The following is a 15,831-nucleotide window of genomic DNA, read 5'->3' as shown; positions in this document are numbered from 1 at the left end:
TTCCCCCCTCTATATTACTCAAGATTAGGCAGATAAGACTATCTGCCCCTTTTAGTCTGGGTTTCCTTATTGCATACTTTCCTAAAAACAGAATCTATAATATTTAGTTGTACTTGTTGGAGTAACCTGTCCCTCACCCACATGATCTTGTAGATTTCTCAAGTGATTTTTGAACTTTGTGATGGTTTGTATATGGTTGGCACACAGAGTGGCACTCTTAGGAAGTGTGGCCTTGTTAGAATGAGTGTGTCACTGTGGACATGGGCTTTAAGACTTTAATCTTAGCTGCCTGGAAGCCAGTTTTCTCCTAGATGCCTTCAGAACAAGAGTGGAACTCTCAGCTCCTCCAGCCCCATGTCTGCCCGGATGCTGCCATGTTCCTGCCTTGATGAAAATGGACTGAACCTCTGAACTTGTAAGCCAGCCCCAGTTGAGTGTCCTCACAAGAATTGCCTTGGTCATGGTGTTTGTTCACAGTAGTAAAACCCTAACTAAGACAACCTTATTAGGGGAAGTGGTGTAACTCATCTCAGCACTTCATTTCCACCCTAAGTCTTTACTGTAGCAGGTGTTTACTGTGTGACTCTTGTATGTATACATATATATGCATTTATCAGGCACCCAGAGAAGAGATGGCTTCTGCCCCTGAAAGGGTCACATGGTCTGCACAGACTGTCCTGCTGATGTATTTTCAGGAAGTTTTAATTTTAATAAATATTTGTTGAGTGAGGAAGTATTAAAAACCAAACACTATGATGGAGCACGTAAGCAATAAATATATAGGGCTTCCCTGTAGAAACCCAGTAATGACTGGACATGCAGTTTTGCAGTTGCTAGGCATGCTGGATGCTGGGGCTCTTAGATGACTCTCTATGAGTTGCGATTGGTGGAAGAAAACCTCATTCAAGATCCAGTCCCTTCCCCTAGCAGAGTTTGCGATTGGAGCAATATTCAAATGTCTGGCTCCTGTGTCTCAACTTGAGAGAACTTGAACTGGCCGTTCTGTACTTACTCTTGAACTGCACTGCTCCGTAGTTCTGTGTAGGCTCAAATAGAGCTTATGTGACTCTGTGACGGTCTCTCAGTTCAGCTCCTGTCTCTGCTCAGCTCTACTTCTCTCACTCCTTTGGGGTCCATCCTGAGGGTATGCTGACACTCACTTTCTAATGTGATCTTTTATCTCAGACATCAATCAAGGAACCTGATTAGGACATAAGTGTAACACATTGTGGAGTTATAGGGTCTCTTAGGGTTTTACGCTGTGAAGAGACACCACGACCAAGGCAATTCTTATAAAGGCAAACATTTAATTGGGGGCTGGCTTACAGTTTCGGAGGTTCAGTCTATTGCCATCATGGTGGGAAGCATGACATTGTGCACAGGCAGCCTGGAGGAGCCAAGAGTTCTACATCTTGATTCGAAGGAAGCCAGAGGAGACTGTCTTCTAGAGGTAGCCAGAAGGACAGTCTCTTCCCAACTGGGCTGAGCCTGAGCATAGGCAACTTCAAAGCCCACCCCCACAGTGATGCACTTTCTCCAACAAGACCACACCTACTCCAACAAGGCCACACCTCCTAATAGTGGCACTCACCATGGGCCAAACATTCAAACACACAAGTCTATAGGGGCCAAACCTATTCACACCACCACATTCTGTAAGAGATGTGAGGGTAGCACTGGAGATTTGAGAGTGGTGGGCAGAGTAGAAGGTTGGGTCAGCAACAGAATAGAATAGGGCTCTCTAGATAATGGAAGGAAGGATGTAGCTACAGTGAATATAGGAATGTGGGATCTTGAAGCACTGAGAACTTGTGTCCTCCACTGCATACAAATATCTCCCCATTTATTGTTGACCTCAGTTACCCTGACTTCTCTAAGGGAGCAGTTCAGGCAGAGGGGTTGGACACAAATGTCCCCACCTTGAATTGCAGCACTGGTAGAATATACTCACATCAATGAGGAAGAACTACAAGTCATGAATTTGAAGACACTGGAGGGGACAGAGTGGAATTTGAGAAGGACTTCCTAGGCAGAGCCAGTGGGAGGACATCATGCCTGTCTCTGTGGAGGGCCAGTCTTATCTGGGAAGGGCTTGCCTTGGCTCCCGGGGTTCCTTGACGTCACGACTGGGTTTGCCAGGAGTGAGAGAAGAAGCAGCATGCCTGCTGTAGCCAAGCAGGCTAGCCAAAAGGAGCATCTGTCTCTTCCCCGGCAGGTGCCAGAGCAGAGATGAAGATGAAGGCTGCAGGGAACAAGCTGCCTAGAGGACACGAGAACTGGGCTGGTGAGGTGGCCAGGCTGATGTGAAAGCAAGATGCTTCAACTTTCTAGATGACTAAAGATTTCAGCCATGCTCATTGCTTCTATCTCATGCAACTTTTGTGAAATAATAATCCAAGCCAGATAACACTGTACCTGGTATGTGGCGAAAGTCATACTAAGCAGACTGACTGACTTCCTAGTGGTTTTAAGCAAAGAACTGGCTCCCAAATCACTTCTCCCATACAGGAGAAGAATAAAGTCAACATCTTGTGCTATTCAGTTTGATGGCAGTTAGGTTTTGTTCTAAGTCATTTTAGAAACATCTGGAAACAAAACTCAAACCTTCTTAGGAGATACCACAGCAGGAGGGTCCACTTGGCTCTCACAGGAAACCTCTGCCTCCTATCTGTAGAAGAACAGCTTGAGCTTCTACTCCAACTTCTGTTGTCCTACTTGGACTGCATCTGTGGAGTGATGGGACTTTGTTGCTGCCTTCATGATACTACCTGTGATAAAGAAAATTTGAGGGTATATGGAATTCTAATGTCAAGATACAGACATGTATGTTAGTTTTAAGCCTGAGAACACGATCAGAAAACAGAGGCAAGTGACATCAACCTTCTGGTGGTTTGTTTGTTTGTTTGTTTGGCTCAGCAAGATCCCATTTGACATCCCAAAGCTTCCCTTGCTTGGGTATATTTTGAGGCACTACTCTGCAGTTCATCTTACCCGGTACTCAGTACTCAGTACTCAACCCTCAGTTCTGAGCCTCTTGAATCAGAATCCTACATTTATCTGATTGCTTATGGTAAATTCTGGGGCAGACGCCATGATGGAATTAAAATTGCAATAAATTAATTGGCATATTTCTGTGAAGAGTAAAGGAGAGGAGACCTTCAGACGCTGTGCTGGTCTGATTCCTGTGGAAATAAAGAGGATGAAAGGCTGTTACACGAGTGTCCTGGCCACACTAGTGGATAGTGCTGAGTCAATGCCGCTTGTGGATTCTCCAGTGATACAATGAGTTAGCACAGTACTTATAGAAAAACCCATAATAAGTAGGAATAGGCTGATTGTAGTGACTGTCTGGATTTGGCCTAGGCAAAGCATGACTTTGGCATTCATGGATGTCTGGGCTGAGCCTGCCAGCTATGTTCACTGCAGCAAGTCCTCTCAAAGATCCAATAGACGTATTTCCATGGCCACCACAATTTCTCACTGAAATGGGAGGCTCTTCAGGACATGGAGTGATCTCACATGTCTGCAACCTCAGGGATTTCGAGGTGGGGGAGACTGAGACTCTGAAAGTGCTTGGAGTAGGTTGAGTAGTGTGAGTTGGTTTATGTGGAAACGGGAAGTTTTGGGAGGTCTTAAGACTGAAGATTTGAATGTTGTGAAGGAAGGTGGAATAGATTCAAGCTGGACATTTACGTTTTTTTTTTTCCATGCTGTAGGAGTGTGGGTTGTGGTTAGGCACAGACACAAAGGCACTGGTAGCAGAACATTTTTGTGTTGGTGTCTTTAGGACCTGGAAACTTGGGGTACGGAAAGTGAATCCTTAAAGATGACAAAGGTTTCCAGCCCCATGGACTGGGTGCATGGAGAAAGAGAAACTGTTCTTTCAAGGCCAAAATATTCAGTTCAAGAACAGATTTGTTGGGCTGAAGGCTCTCTTAATACATCCAGGTGGCAGTGTCCAACTGAGTGAGAAGTGCCCCTCAGGAGCTTGACAGAGACGTCCAGGTTAGAGAAACATACTGAGTTAAAGGTTAGGGAAACATATTGAGAAAAAGGGGTAATGAGACCAAGGTGAAAATAGACACTAGGTTTCAAAGACTAATTGAAAGGGGCCTGCTGTATGTGTGGAGACAGCTGTTAAGCCGTTTGTTCCTTCTTTTGTAGACGTGAAGAAAGCAGACAGGGTGATCCCACTTACGTCTGTTCTTTTGATTCTCTGGTGAGAGGGAATTTCTCTTATGTCTATTTTTTTTTCTCCTCAATTGTGTTCCTTCGATGACTGTGTTCTCACCTCTGATGCACAGGGGACAAACACAGTGATTTGTACAAAAGCTGTGAACTTCTGAAGAGTTAGGGGCATTGCTTATTTATGTCTGTCTGGTTCTAAAATGGTACCTAGACTGTAGGAGGGACTTCAAGAATCTATGCAAAACCGAATTACTTAGCTTTAAAAGTGATTTACAGTTTAACAGATCTCTGAGGATACATCAGACCCCTAATCTTCATAATCACGTTGTTCTAACTTCCACGTATAAATGAAAAAACTAAACTCTGAGAGGCTGAGTAGGTTACTTGGAGTTTTATAGTAAGTAAGGCTGTATCAGTCAGGAAAGGCCAGGCTATGTATGCTCAGTAACAGACTAAAACTATCACGGATTAACAATAAAGAAGTTTATTTATTGCCTGGGTGAAGCCCATCGTGATTCTGGGCACTGTTTGGCATCCTCCAGGTGGTGACTCAGAATTCTGGTTTGTTTTCAAGCAAGTGTCAACAAGAGCCTTTAAGACTGTGCCAGAAGGACATGGAGAACCAAACCTGGGTTCTTAAGAAGATCCAATAGACAAAGAATCACAGTGATTCCACTCATAGTTCATTAACTACAGAAGGCACATGACTCATTCAACCCCAGAGAAAGAGGAAGGTGGGTGTTGTCCCTTGAGCTTAGAAGACCCGGAACCGTTAGTAAGTAGCTCCATCATCTATCTGAACACAGAAAGGACCTTTAACTTAGATTTATGAACCAAGTGAAGAGTATTTTATGTCTCTGTCTCGTGCTTCTCTTTTAATCTAAAAAGATCCATGAAATTTTCCACATTAATGCAAGTTTCTAATGCTTAATTTCTAAAAACAGTCATATTCTCTGTCCCTTTATTCCACTTTCTCTCGTTCCAGTCTTAAACCCTGTCTCATCATGTTGGTACTGAAATATAAAGGCTCAAGGGACCCAAAATATCTCAGAGAAAGTCTCTGTCTCAGAGGTAATGGATGATAACTTAGGTAAATGATTGAGCTGGATTGTTTTCTGGTAATTGAGTTTTTCTTCTTTCTTTTGAGTTTTTGAAAATGAGAAATACAGAGTAAGACACTGTCATCAGCAGACAGTACTCCCTAACCCCCAGGAGTATATTCTAGAAATATGTGAGAGTCAGCTTAGTCCTCAGGCTTCCCTGGGTTTCTTACTTCTCTCTATATGGCCACTCTTCTGCAGACAGGGACTATAGCCTGCATGCTCATATGATGAGAGGGGCAAGATTATCAGGATGATAGGTACAATGAACTAAGCAAAGAGAAAGAGATGGGGTTGATTTACACACAAGTAGTTCCTCAATCACTAATAGAATCTAGTAAAAGTGCTAGCTGTGGTCTGATGGCTCAGAGAGCTGATACTGCCTCTTCAACCATTCGTACATTACTCATTAGAGTGCAGAGGCCTCTAGATGTTTGGAACCCATAGGTAGTAACACAATGAGTCCAGGGTGGCTGCTTCTTTGTCTTAACAACTTTGGGAAAAAAATGTGAAGCAAAGGAAAGACTCCAGGCTGTATCATGAGGATAGTGAAAGCTGACATTACTGCATTTTTGTTTTGTATCAGGTATAATGCTGAGGTTTTCTTATTTAATCTTTTGAGACTATGGGGTAGGTGCTTTGAACATTTTCCACCACACCAATGAACACTGCCTGGCTCTAGGGCAGGCAGTTTCCATCTCTTCTCATTTACTTCTATTTCCTAGACCAGTGGTTGGTAGACAGTAGGTGCTCAATGTGTATTTGTTGAATGACATGTTCAAGGTCACTGATTGAGTTGAGAGGCAGGGGAGCCAACTTAGGAAGCCAGACAGCCTGGGTTAAAGGCTCTCCCTCAGACACACTGTATTGTAACGTAACCTCTTGTCTATATTTGGCATTCGTGAGTTATGATGCGTACAGTGTCTGCTAATCATTGTGCATTTGGTACCTTGCTCTGGCCCTACCCTCTTGACTATAAACAACAGAAAGAGAGGCGGGGTGGGGAGAGGGACATGGTTTCTTCTTACACTGCTTGGTCTTGCAAAGCTGGGTAAACAGTAGGTGTGAAATGCATGTTGATTGGTTGTTCAGCTGCAGTGTTCTTGGAAATGGAAGAGGCAGTCACACCTTTGGCAGCTGGTTTTTAACTTCTTGGGGGGAGGTTACAACTGTTCATACCCCTCTTGGGGGAGAGAGCCCCCAGTGCAGTTTCACTATTCCACTAGGAGGAGTCAAATGCAAACAAAATACTTCTCTTGCCCTCCTGAAACCATGGTAGCTTGTGGCCACCCTAGAAAGGAATGGATAGGAGGCTGGGCTAACCTCTGAGAATGTGCTTCTGTTTACTCTGTCCTTGCTTTCTTCTTGCTTGGTGGCAGCAAGGTATTTGGAACTACTTACAACCTTGTGGAGCCATGACTGCTCAGTTCCTGAGATCCCTGCAGCTTTCTGCCACGGCTGACATACGGTTGGTTTTGTCTCAGGAGCAGCAAAGATAGACTTTGAAGGGCTGCCAGCATAAGGATGAGGCTTCTCTGGAGAAATCCTAGAATCAAAGTGAAGGGTGCCTCATCTTTTCCTGCCCCTTCTCTTAAACCACAGAAGGTCTGTACCACTTTCATATCTTGGAGAGATGCTGTTCAAAGTTGAAATTTCTTTTCTCTCTCTGTTTGTCTCTCCCTTCCTTCTACCCTCCTACTCTCTCTCCCTCCCTCCCTTCCTCACTTTTGATTTGTTGAAAGTTCTACAGGTTTATACAATGTAGATAGTCATATCCATCCACCATCTCCCTCCAATTCTCCCTTGTAGCCCTTAGACTCCCAGCTTCATGTCTCCTTTTAATTTTCTGATCCCCAGTTAGAACTGCCCATTTGCACATGAGTGCAAGAATAACTGGGGGGGGGGGGTGGGTATAGGCAATTCTGTCAACAGCCACATCCTCAAAGGAAAAGGACTTTTGCCCAGCGGCCATCAACTGCCAATAGCTAGTCTGATAAGGGTGGGACCTCAGGGGCTCTCCCTCATCCCTCATTTAACTGGATTGATCTTTTGCAGGTAACTACAGCTGCTGAGGGCGGATGCATGCAACAGCTAGGTCAAGTACAGAGGTTTGCGTTTCACAGCTCTCCGCCCATTCACAGGCTCTCACATCCTTTCCACTTTCTCTTCAAAGTTCTGAGTTTTGAATGGTTGACATAGATGGCCATCCACAGCTGAGCACTCAGAGTTACTTATACTTGGCATTGTGACCGGTATGAGTCTCCACATTAACCATTACCCCTTGCAAAAAGAAACATTTCTGGCCAAAGTTGAGAGCTGCACAAATGTATGGATACAAACACAAATATTTAGAATGCAGTTTGGCAATATGACCATTTAGCAAAACAACAGTAGGTTTCTGCTGCCCCAGGGCCTATGATATTCCATTGGCTTTTGACCAGATTTATGGTTCTAGGGTAAAATTCGCCCCCCCCCTCCATGAAGCAGCCTCATAGCCAATCAGAAAGCAGTGTGTATGTGTGTGTGTGGGGGGGGTGGGGGTGGGGGTGGGGGGAGACCCGTGCCTGCGCCTGCGCCTGCACGCTGTTCCCCTTCGCGGAGCTCAGAGTAGTCTATCCCAGCGATCCAGGCTCCAGCCTGCGCAGGGTTCAAGCAGAAGATCATGAACCGCAGCTGCCAAGTGACCTGAGTGGCCTGGGTCTGCCACAGCGTGGCCAAAGGGACACCAGACAAGGTAGAGCTAAGTAAAGAGGAAGTGAAACGTCTCATTGCTGAAGTAAAAGAAAAATTACAATGCTGAGACCATTGGTGAATCTCTGTTGGGTCTTACGGTCTATGGCAGTAATGATTAGGACCCGTATGTCACCCTGGAGGACACGGAACAATATGAACATGAAGATTTCTTGATTAAGCCAACTGACAACCTCATCATTTGTAGCCGTGCTGAGCAAGACCAGTGCAATTTAGAGGTACATGTCTACAATCAAGAAGAGGAGTCTTTCTATGTCCACCATGACATTCTCCTGTCTGCATACCCTCTGAGTGTGGAATGGCTGAATTTTGATCCTAGCCCAGATGCATCTACTGGAAATAACATTGCTGTGGGAAACATGACCCCTGTCATTGAGGTGTGGGACCTGGATATCCTGGACTTTCTAGAACCAGTCTTCACACTGGAAAGCAAGCTTTCCAAAAAGAAAAAGAAGAAAGGGAAGAAGGGTTCCTCAGCAGAAGGACATACTGATGCTGTCCTGGACCTTTCCTGGAATAAGACAGTCAGAAATGTGTTGGCAAGTACATCAGCAGATAGCACTGTAATTCTCTGGGATCTGTCTGTGGGGAAGTCAGCAGCCAGGCTTACTGCTCATACAGACACGGTTCAGACTCTGCAGTCTCATCTGTTTGAAGCACAGACTCTGATTTCTGGGTCCTATGACAAATCTGTATGACTGCAGAGATCCCAGCCAAAACCACCGCCTATGGTGGTTCAGTGGGCAGATTGAGAGAGTGACCTGGAACCACTTCTCACCGTGTCATTTCTTGGCCAGTACAGATGATGGCTTTGTGTATGATCTGGATGCACGCTCAGATAAGCCAATTTTTACACTTAAAGCACACAACGATGAAATCTCTGGTCTTGATCTGAGCAGTCAGATCAAAGGCTGCCTTGTGACTGCTTCAGCAGACAAATTTGTGAAGATCTGGGACATCTTAGGAGTTAGGCCAATTCTCATTCATTCTAGAGACATGAAAATGGGAGTTCTCTTTTGTTCTTCATGCTGTCCTGACTTGCCATTTGTTTATGCCTTTGGAGGACAGAAAGAAGGGCTTCGGGTTTGGGACTTAAGCACTGTCTCTTCAGTAAACGAAGCGTTTGGCAGACGGGAAAGACTGGTTCTTGGCAGCACAAAAGGTTTATCCGTCAGGGGCCCCTGTGGGAGCAGGAGCCCACAGACACCAATGGGGTCCTGACAAAGACCACGGTGTTCTTACCGTAATTCAGTTTCAAAAAACTGGCCTAAAAATGTTCATGCGCACCTACAACCATAGATGGAAACTCAGCTCCTGTTGCCGTTCCTCTCTGCAGCTTTGATGGCAGCCCGCAACCTTTGGGCTGTCTTCAACTGGATACTGTACAGAATTCTTGCATTTCTTGAAAGTAAAAAAAAATTTTTTTAATAAAAAAAAGAAAGCAGTTGGGGAAATGCTTTAATTATATTTTAATTAACCTTAATAAAAACAGAAAGTGCTGCTTACCCTACAACCTTCATAGAGCTATTGCCAGTAGATTGGCAGAGTCCGGTTCAGTGTAAGATCATTGATGCCTTTTCTCTTCCAACATCCGGTAGAGTGCCTTCTGGCTCCATGTAAGACGGCCAGCAGGGAGAGAATTTCCTGTAAGTTTGAGGTTGCTTTCTTTCCTTTCTATCATAATGAAACTGGAGACTTGGTTCCTGCAAAAACAACCTGGCTTGTAGAGACAAGAATGATCTATTTTGACAAGTAACCTGACAAAGATGGATGTATTTGTGTAATGTTGGGCAGTTTTATTTTATTAGTTTGTTTTAGCACGGCACTGCGGATGCCTCTTTCTATGTTTGGACAGCTTGCAAACACGCTGCAAGCACTTGGGAAAATTCTCAGCCAATGTAGTTTCTGTAATAAAATCTAATTCAGGGTTGTTTCTTCTTTTCCACAGCTTCTAATTAAATTGTCTGATTTACTTTTCGTTGTAGAGATTGCATATCTTTCAGAATCTGATCTTTTCCTTAAGGAGGGAAGATAGATATTCTTAGTGAGAGCTATTTTATTCTTTTGAGATGTGTTAGTTACTTTCCTCAGTGCTGAGACAGACAAGCTGACAAAGGCAGCTTAAGGAAGGGAAGGGCTCATTTTTGCTCATGATTTAGGGGTACGGTCCATCCTGGTAAGTTCTTACTGTGGCCTTAGGAGTGGGAGATGCCAGCTTGTGTAGTATCTAGAGCAGGAAGAAAAAAAAAAAAGATGAACGCTGGTGCTTAGCTGCCTCTCTCCCTTTTTTCCCTTTTCCTTCATCCTGGAACCCTAGTCTTTGAGATCCTGCCATGCACAGTAATGGTAGGTTTCTCTCTTTCAGTGAAACCTTTGTAACTACACTCATAGACGTACTCAGGGTGTGTCTCTTAGTGAATTCTAAGTCAAGTAAAGTTAAAATGAAGACTAACCATCATGGAATAGTCTGACAAAAGTCCTGGAAATACTGTATTATTTTTCTATTTCTGTGACAAAACACCAAGATCAGGGTAAGTCATTAAAAAAAAGTATATAATTGGGTTTAAAATTCCAGAGGGTTGGCATCCGTGACAGCGGTTGAGGAAAGACACGGGAGCAAGAAGAGCTGAAAGCTCACATCTTGAACCATAAGCAGGTGGCAGAAACTGTGTATAGTAGGGATGGCAAGACGCTTTGAAATCTCAAAGCTTTTCCCATGATGTATCTCCTCCAAAGGCTGCACCTAATCCTTTCCAAACAGTTCCATTGACTGGGGACTAAGTGTTCAAACACATGAGACTATGGGGCTCATTCCCATTGAAACCACTACAGATGCTAATCTAGATTAGGATGTGCTCAAATTCTATGGTCACTTTGCATCAAAGATGGGCCCTAGATTCTGACTAGCACTGAAGCCAAGTTGAATTAAACTATTTCCTGACATTTCAGTTAGAGCTTTTCTCACCGAACACCAGTGTTTAAAAGCAAGTGAGACGAATGGCGAGGACCCTCCATTGTAAAGATGACTGCAAAGACACCTATTGGCAAAGCTGGATAGTTGGACTGTTGTTTTGGAGCAAAACTGGGGCATCTGCCGAGCTGTTCGTTTGCAAAGTTGGATAGTTGCAAAGTGTCCAGTCGTCACTGTTTGTCACCCACAGATGTTTGGTATGAACTGAAGGGGACATCACTGCTTTTCTTCTGGTCTTTTCCTTTGTATTAGCTTGTCGAGAAAAAGTCCGAGAGGGGAAGCAAATCACTCAGAGAAAAGATGTGGAAACCTTGGCTGTTGTATGGTAAAAGGCTGCATTCTGGTGCATCAGTGCCTGAGAGTAGCAGAAGGTATTGAGAGGCCATGGTGAGTTCAGTGCACCCATCTGGACACCCAAGGACAGAGACAAGGTTGTGTCCAGGGGCAGAGGGTGTACCCAACAGTCCTGCTTCATCAATCTTAATATGACCATTGGATAGTTGTCACTGGAATATTCTAAATCCCTGCATAGTCCATATTCTTTACACTCTCTAAGAACTTTCCACATATTTCTTTATTCCACGCTCCCAGTATCAGGTAGGGATGTTTCCAACTGACTAACTTAAGTATTAAAATGTTTCTTTGTGGGGAGATACATAAAGGCAAGCCATACAATGCCAGAGCAGTGCTGTTCCAGAGGCAGATGGCTTGTATAGCAGTGCTGGGCTCCTTGGATGGCTGCCTTTGTCCTGATATAGCTGTAAATTAAATTTGTGTTTCTGGGCTCAGGATCACCTGTCTAGGGAGCAGGATGTCTGAGAGAACCAGCCTGAAGTGCACAAATCCTTGTAGATTGGGGATTACTGGGAACTCTAGTATGAAGGCCTTTTAAAGCTATAACCATGCAAAATCTGGGTGCTATTGAGAGAAGGGGAAACCAACTACATGTGCCCCATATAAGTCTTGTGAGGTGGATTACATGATGAATCAATTACATTCACACAAGAACCTGGAGACCCAGAGATGTGAAATGAGTTGCCCAATCACATACAGCAACAGGGGATGGCAAGTCATCAGATCATGGTTTGTCTCCCCGTTCAAAAGGAGAGGAGACTTTTGTATTTAGCATGATGCCTTTTCCTTTCTCATTTTAAAGGTTATCTCCTTGTGCTCTCTGTACTTTCTCCTTTCTCTCTTTTCTCTTCAAATTGGTGCTATAATTTAAGAAAAAAAAGGAAATGAATGGAACTGTTTCTACATACATAAGTCCAGTGCACAGAGCAATTAAGAACTGAGTTATTGTAGACTGTGGTGCAGTCAGCTGTGGCTCCAGACCTCTGTTTTAAGGTCCATTGGGGTCACATATCAGCCACAATCCACTTCCTGCTCTTCCCTGGACACTCCCATTTTTCCTGTTGTTTGCTTTGTTTCTCCCTATTCCCTCAGTTGGTGTCTTGCACATTTTTAAAGATCCTAGAGGTCCACTTTCCCCACACAACCTCCTACCACCCTTTAGCTGGATGCATTATGTGCTACAAAAATAGTGTTTGTTTTTTCAACTCCTATCATGGCTTTTAGAATTGCTCATTTGAATACAGCCACAGAAGCCTCTTGGGCCAGTCTTAACAAAGAGGAAGTGGGATCCACTTAATCTATTCTAGCAGAGATGAGAATACAATTAAACATTGATACTTACTTTGTTTTCAGGGAGTTGTCACCTTCCTATACGTATCTCCTATAGCCTTTCTGGCTGTCTTTTGTTTCTGTATGGTTGGGGTGGTAGTCCCATTGCTTCAGAGTTTCTGCAGTAAGTTAAAGGTTTAACTTATGCAAGTGCATAGAACATTACCTAGTGCAGAGTATGTGCTCATTGGATATTACTTATTGCTTTATTGTTGTTATAGTCTTTGCATCATCAGGAGAGCGGCATTTCTCTTCTTTGACTCCATGCCCAGACTACTGCCTCAGGGGAGGCCTGCATCTGCTGTTCACTAAGATGGATTAAGAAGTGAATCTTTTGACTCTTGGCCTGATTCTGGGCATATGAAATGAGGATTGGTCATGGCTTTGTTCAGTCTGAGAACATCCACTCTTGTCCCACCTGCTTGCAGGAACTTGAACTCAGCCAGCGTATCTCACCTTTCCCATCCCTGGCTGGGGGGAAGAGCTTAACTTTTAACAGTTTTGACAGGGCCTGCTCTTCATGGCTCAGTGAGATTATTCAGAAATTGGCTTCTCTGGTGGAGTGAGTGAGGTAACACTGCTGACAGGCAAGAGAAAGCCAGAGCAGCTGCATTCTGGGTCCTTCAGCGTTTAGGTCTTGGCTTGTTCCAGCATGTGCTGGATGTTCAATAGCAGAATATTCTATGCTGAAGAAATAGAGTGGTCCAGGAACTTGCTCTTGAGAGACTGCATGTTAGGATGCCAGGTCATTGGCTACTATCACTATATGAACCCAGAACCCAACCTTGTACACTGAAGCCTTCATCTGATTGGGAGTGTGCACCACACACCTTTCATGTTTATGCTTTTGGATTCCCTGCTTCTCTTTTGACTTTTCAAATTGCTTGACAACATAGAATACTGTACTTACCGTCCTCCCTGACCATGGGGGCTCTACCTTGTAAAACTACATATTAGCTTCTCTCATCTTCCACACTGGCGTTCAGGGATTCAGCTTGTATCCTCTTGATTTAGTCAGCTTCCCCTCATGCAGCTTCTAAAACCGGGCTGTTATGTTTCCTTGTGCCCTTCCCTCACTGGAAAGTGAGATGCAGACCCCTAGGATCTGTGCTATTTGCTCAGGTTGTAACTGAAGGTCTGCTCAAAGAGATGTGCAGAATGTGAATGAATAAATGAAAAAATAAGTTAATGATCGAGTGAATGGGAAATCAAGGCTAGGTGGACATTTCTGTTGATCTCAGATTTAATGAGCTTATTCAAGTATGAGAGGGGGAGGAGGTTTCAAATATTGCTCTCCAGTAGCACTTCACTGAGAGTGGAATTATCTCTATTTTTGGAACAGACAAGGTTGTCCTTTACTGGTGATGAGAAGGACAAAGAGTATCTGTGTCACTCTGCCCTTCTTCCTTTTGGGGATGTTGAGGCTCCTTAGCAGAATTTGAAAACCACTGTCCTTAAAAAAGAGTACCATTCTGAAAAGAATTGAGAAGGCGGATCACGGCATAGCTGGGTCCCTTTCCCTTGCTGTCTGCAGCTGGTAGCCTTTGTTACACATGCACGCTGGGCTAATTGGCCTCTTATTTTGTTACAATAAGCTTTCATCACCAAGGTGATCTTACGTGGTACACACCTGCTCATTTTTATTTTGGAGAGGAGGCAATGGAAGCTAAGAGAGTTAGGTAACTTGTCCAAGGTCCTGTGACGATGGAGTCAGTCCTTGGGTTACCCGCTGAGTCCAGAGCAGTTGCACAGAACCCAAGCAGTAGAGGTCTGCTAGTTGGAGCAGCTGCCATCCACAGTGAGTTGTGATGCCGACGGCATTAAGTCTGTCCCAGGTGTTATTGTTATTGACTGATTCAACCCTCATAACTCCCCAAAGACTAGGACTATGCCATCTGTACCATCTTGGTTCTATGTCATCCTTAGTAGGATAACCAAACCACTTGCTGTCAATAAGAGGGTCAAATAAGGAAACAAAACAAACCAAACAAACAAACAACAACTCCCACTCCCTAAACAACAACAACAAAAAACCCTAAAATACCACTACCACCACCATCACCACCACCACCACCACCACCACAACAAACCTGGTCCAATGTTTCCCTTTTTAAAAGTTACTTAGGGCCAATGATCATAATTAGACTTAACTTCCTCAGCAGCGTAAAATAAATGGAGCAATTGTTTTGGAAACAGAAGATGGGAATGTTCCCTGTCCAGCTGACTACATCAAAGGGCTTATCTCTGTGTCATAGAAATTGCTTATGAACATTCCTTTAGATCAGTGGTTCTCAACCTTCCGAATGCTGTGATCCTTTAATATAGATCTTCATGTGGTGGTGATGCCCAACCATAAAATGACTTCAGTGGTACTTCATAACTGTAATTTTGCTACTGTTAGGAATCCTAATGTAAATATCTAATATGTAAGATATCTGATATGTGACCCCAAAGGAGTCACAACCCACAGATTGAGAACCGCTGCTCTAGATGAATCCAGGAGGGCTATCTGGCACTAGATCCAGAATAAAGACATTTGAAAATCCTTTCAGAATCTATAACATCGATGCTGTCTTCATCTTTCCCAATTCCACTTTTATGACTTTTATGAAATGAAACCCTGTCTCATAGGTTCCCAAATCCACAGGACAGACCTGAGAAGGCATGGTTCAGTGGGAAGACCACTGCATCTACCAGGGGATAATTCATAACTATGTGAACCACCTCCAGTGAGGCTCTCTGTGGATGGAGCCCACTGGTAAGGACGACAACCTCCAACATTGCTCTTCCCTTTTCTGCACAAACCAGAAGACGTTCATTCTATGTATTAGTTACAGTTCTGGTTGCAGTGCTGAATGAGGATAAGAATTTATTTTGCCTCACAGTTTGAGGGGTGGGGGTAGTCCAGTCTGTCACGGTCAGGGAGGCATGGAAAGGATCATGGTTGTAGGAGTGTGGGGTAGTCATTGGCTCCTCACTATGTGGGCAATCTAGAAGCAGGGTGTTCATACTGGAACTAGAAGTGTGTATTCACTTTCAAAGACCCACTCCTGGTGATATCACACTTCTCAAGCCACGCTCTACTTCCTAAAGGGTCCATAGACAAGACTGTGCTACAAGTTAGGGACCAAGTGTCCA

At 44.1% G+C, this 15,831-nt stretch overlaps 1 long non-coding RNA gene and 1 pseudogene across 1 annotated transcript; both read left to right on the top strand.

Moving 5' to 3' along the window:
• Nucleotides 1-4,509: 4,509 nt before the first annotated feature.
• On the top strand, nt 4,510-7,826 carry LOC143434081 (uncharacterized). Its single transcript, XR_013103274.1, has 3 exons — nt 4,510-4,922; nt 6,668-6,893; nt 7,344-7,826. It is a non-coding gene; the product is annotated as an uncharacterized LOC143434081 (long non-coding RNA).
• Nucleotides 7,827-7,833: 7 nt separating this feature from the next.
• On the top strand, nt 7,834-9,977 carry LOC117719024 (periodic tryptophan protein 1 homolog pseudogene; annotated as a pseudogene).
• Nucleotides 9,978-15,831: the final 5,854 nt, after the last annotated feature.

This window comes from Arvicanthis niloticus, chromosome 13 (genome assembly GCF_011762505.2).
Source record: "Arvicanthis niloticus isolate mArvNil1 chromosome 13, mArvNil1.pat.X, whole genome shotgun sequence".
In the NCBI taxonomy this organism is placed as follows: Eukaryota; Metazoa; Chordata; class Mammalia; order Rodentia; family Muridae; genus Arvicanthis; species Arvicanthis niloticus.
The sequence above is the reverse complement of the archived record's forward strand: the minus strand, read 5'-3'. Positions and strand labels throughout refer to the sequence as shown.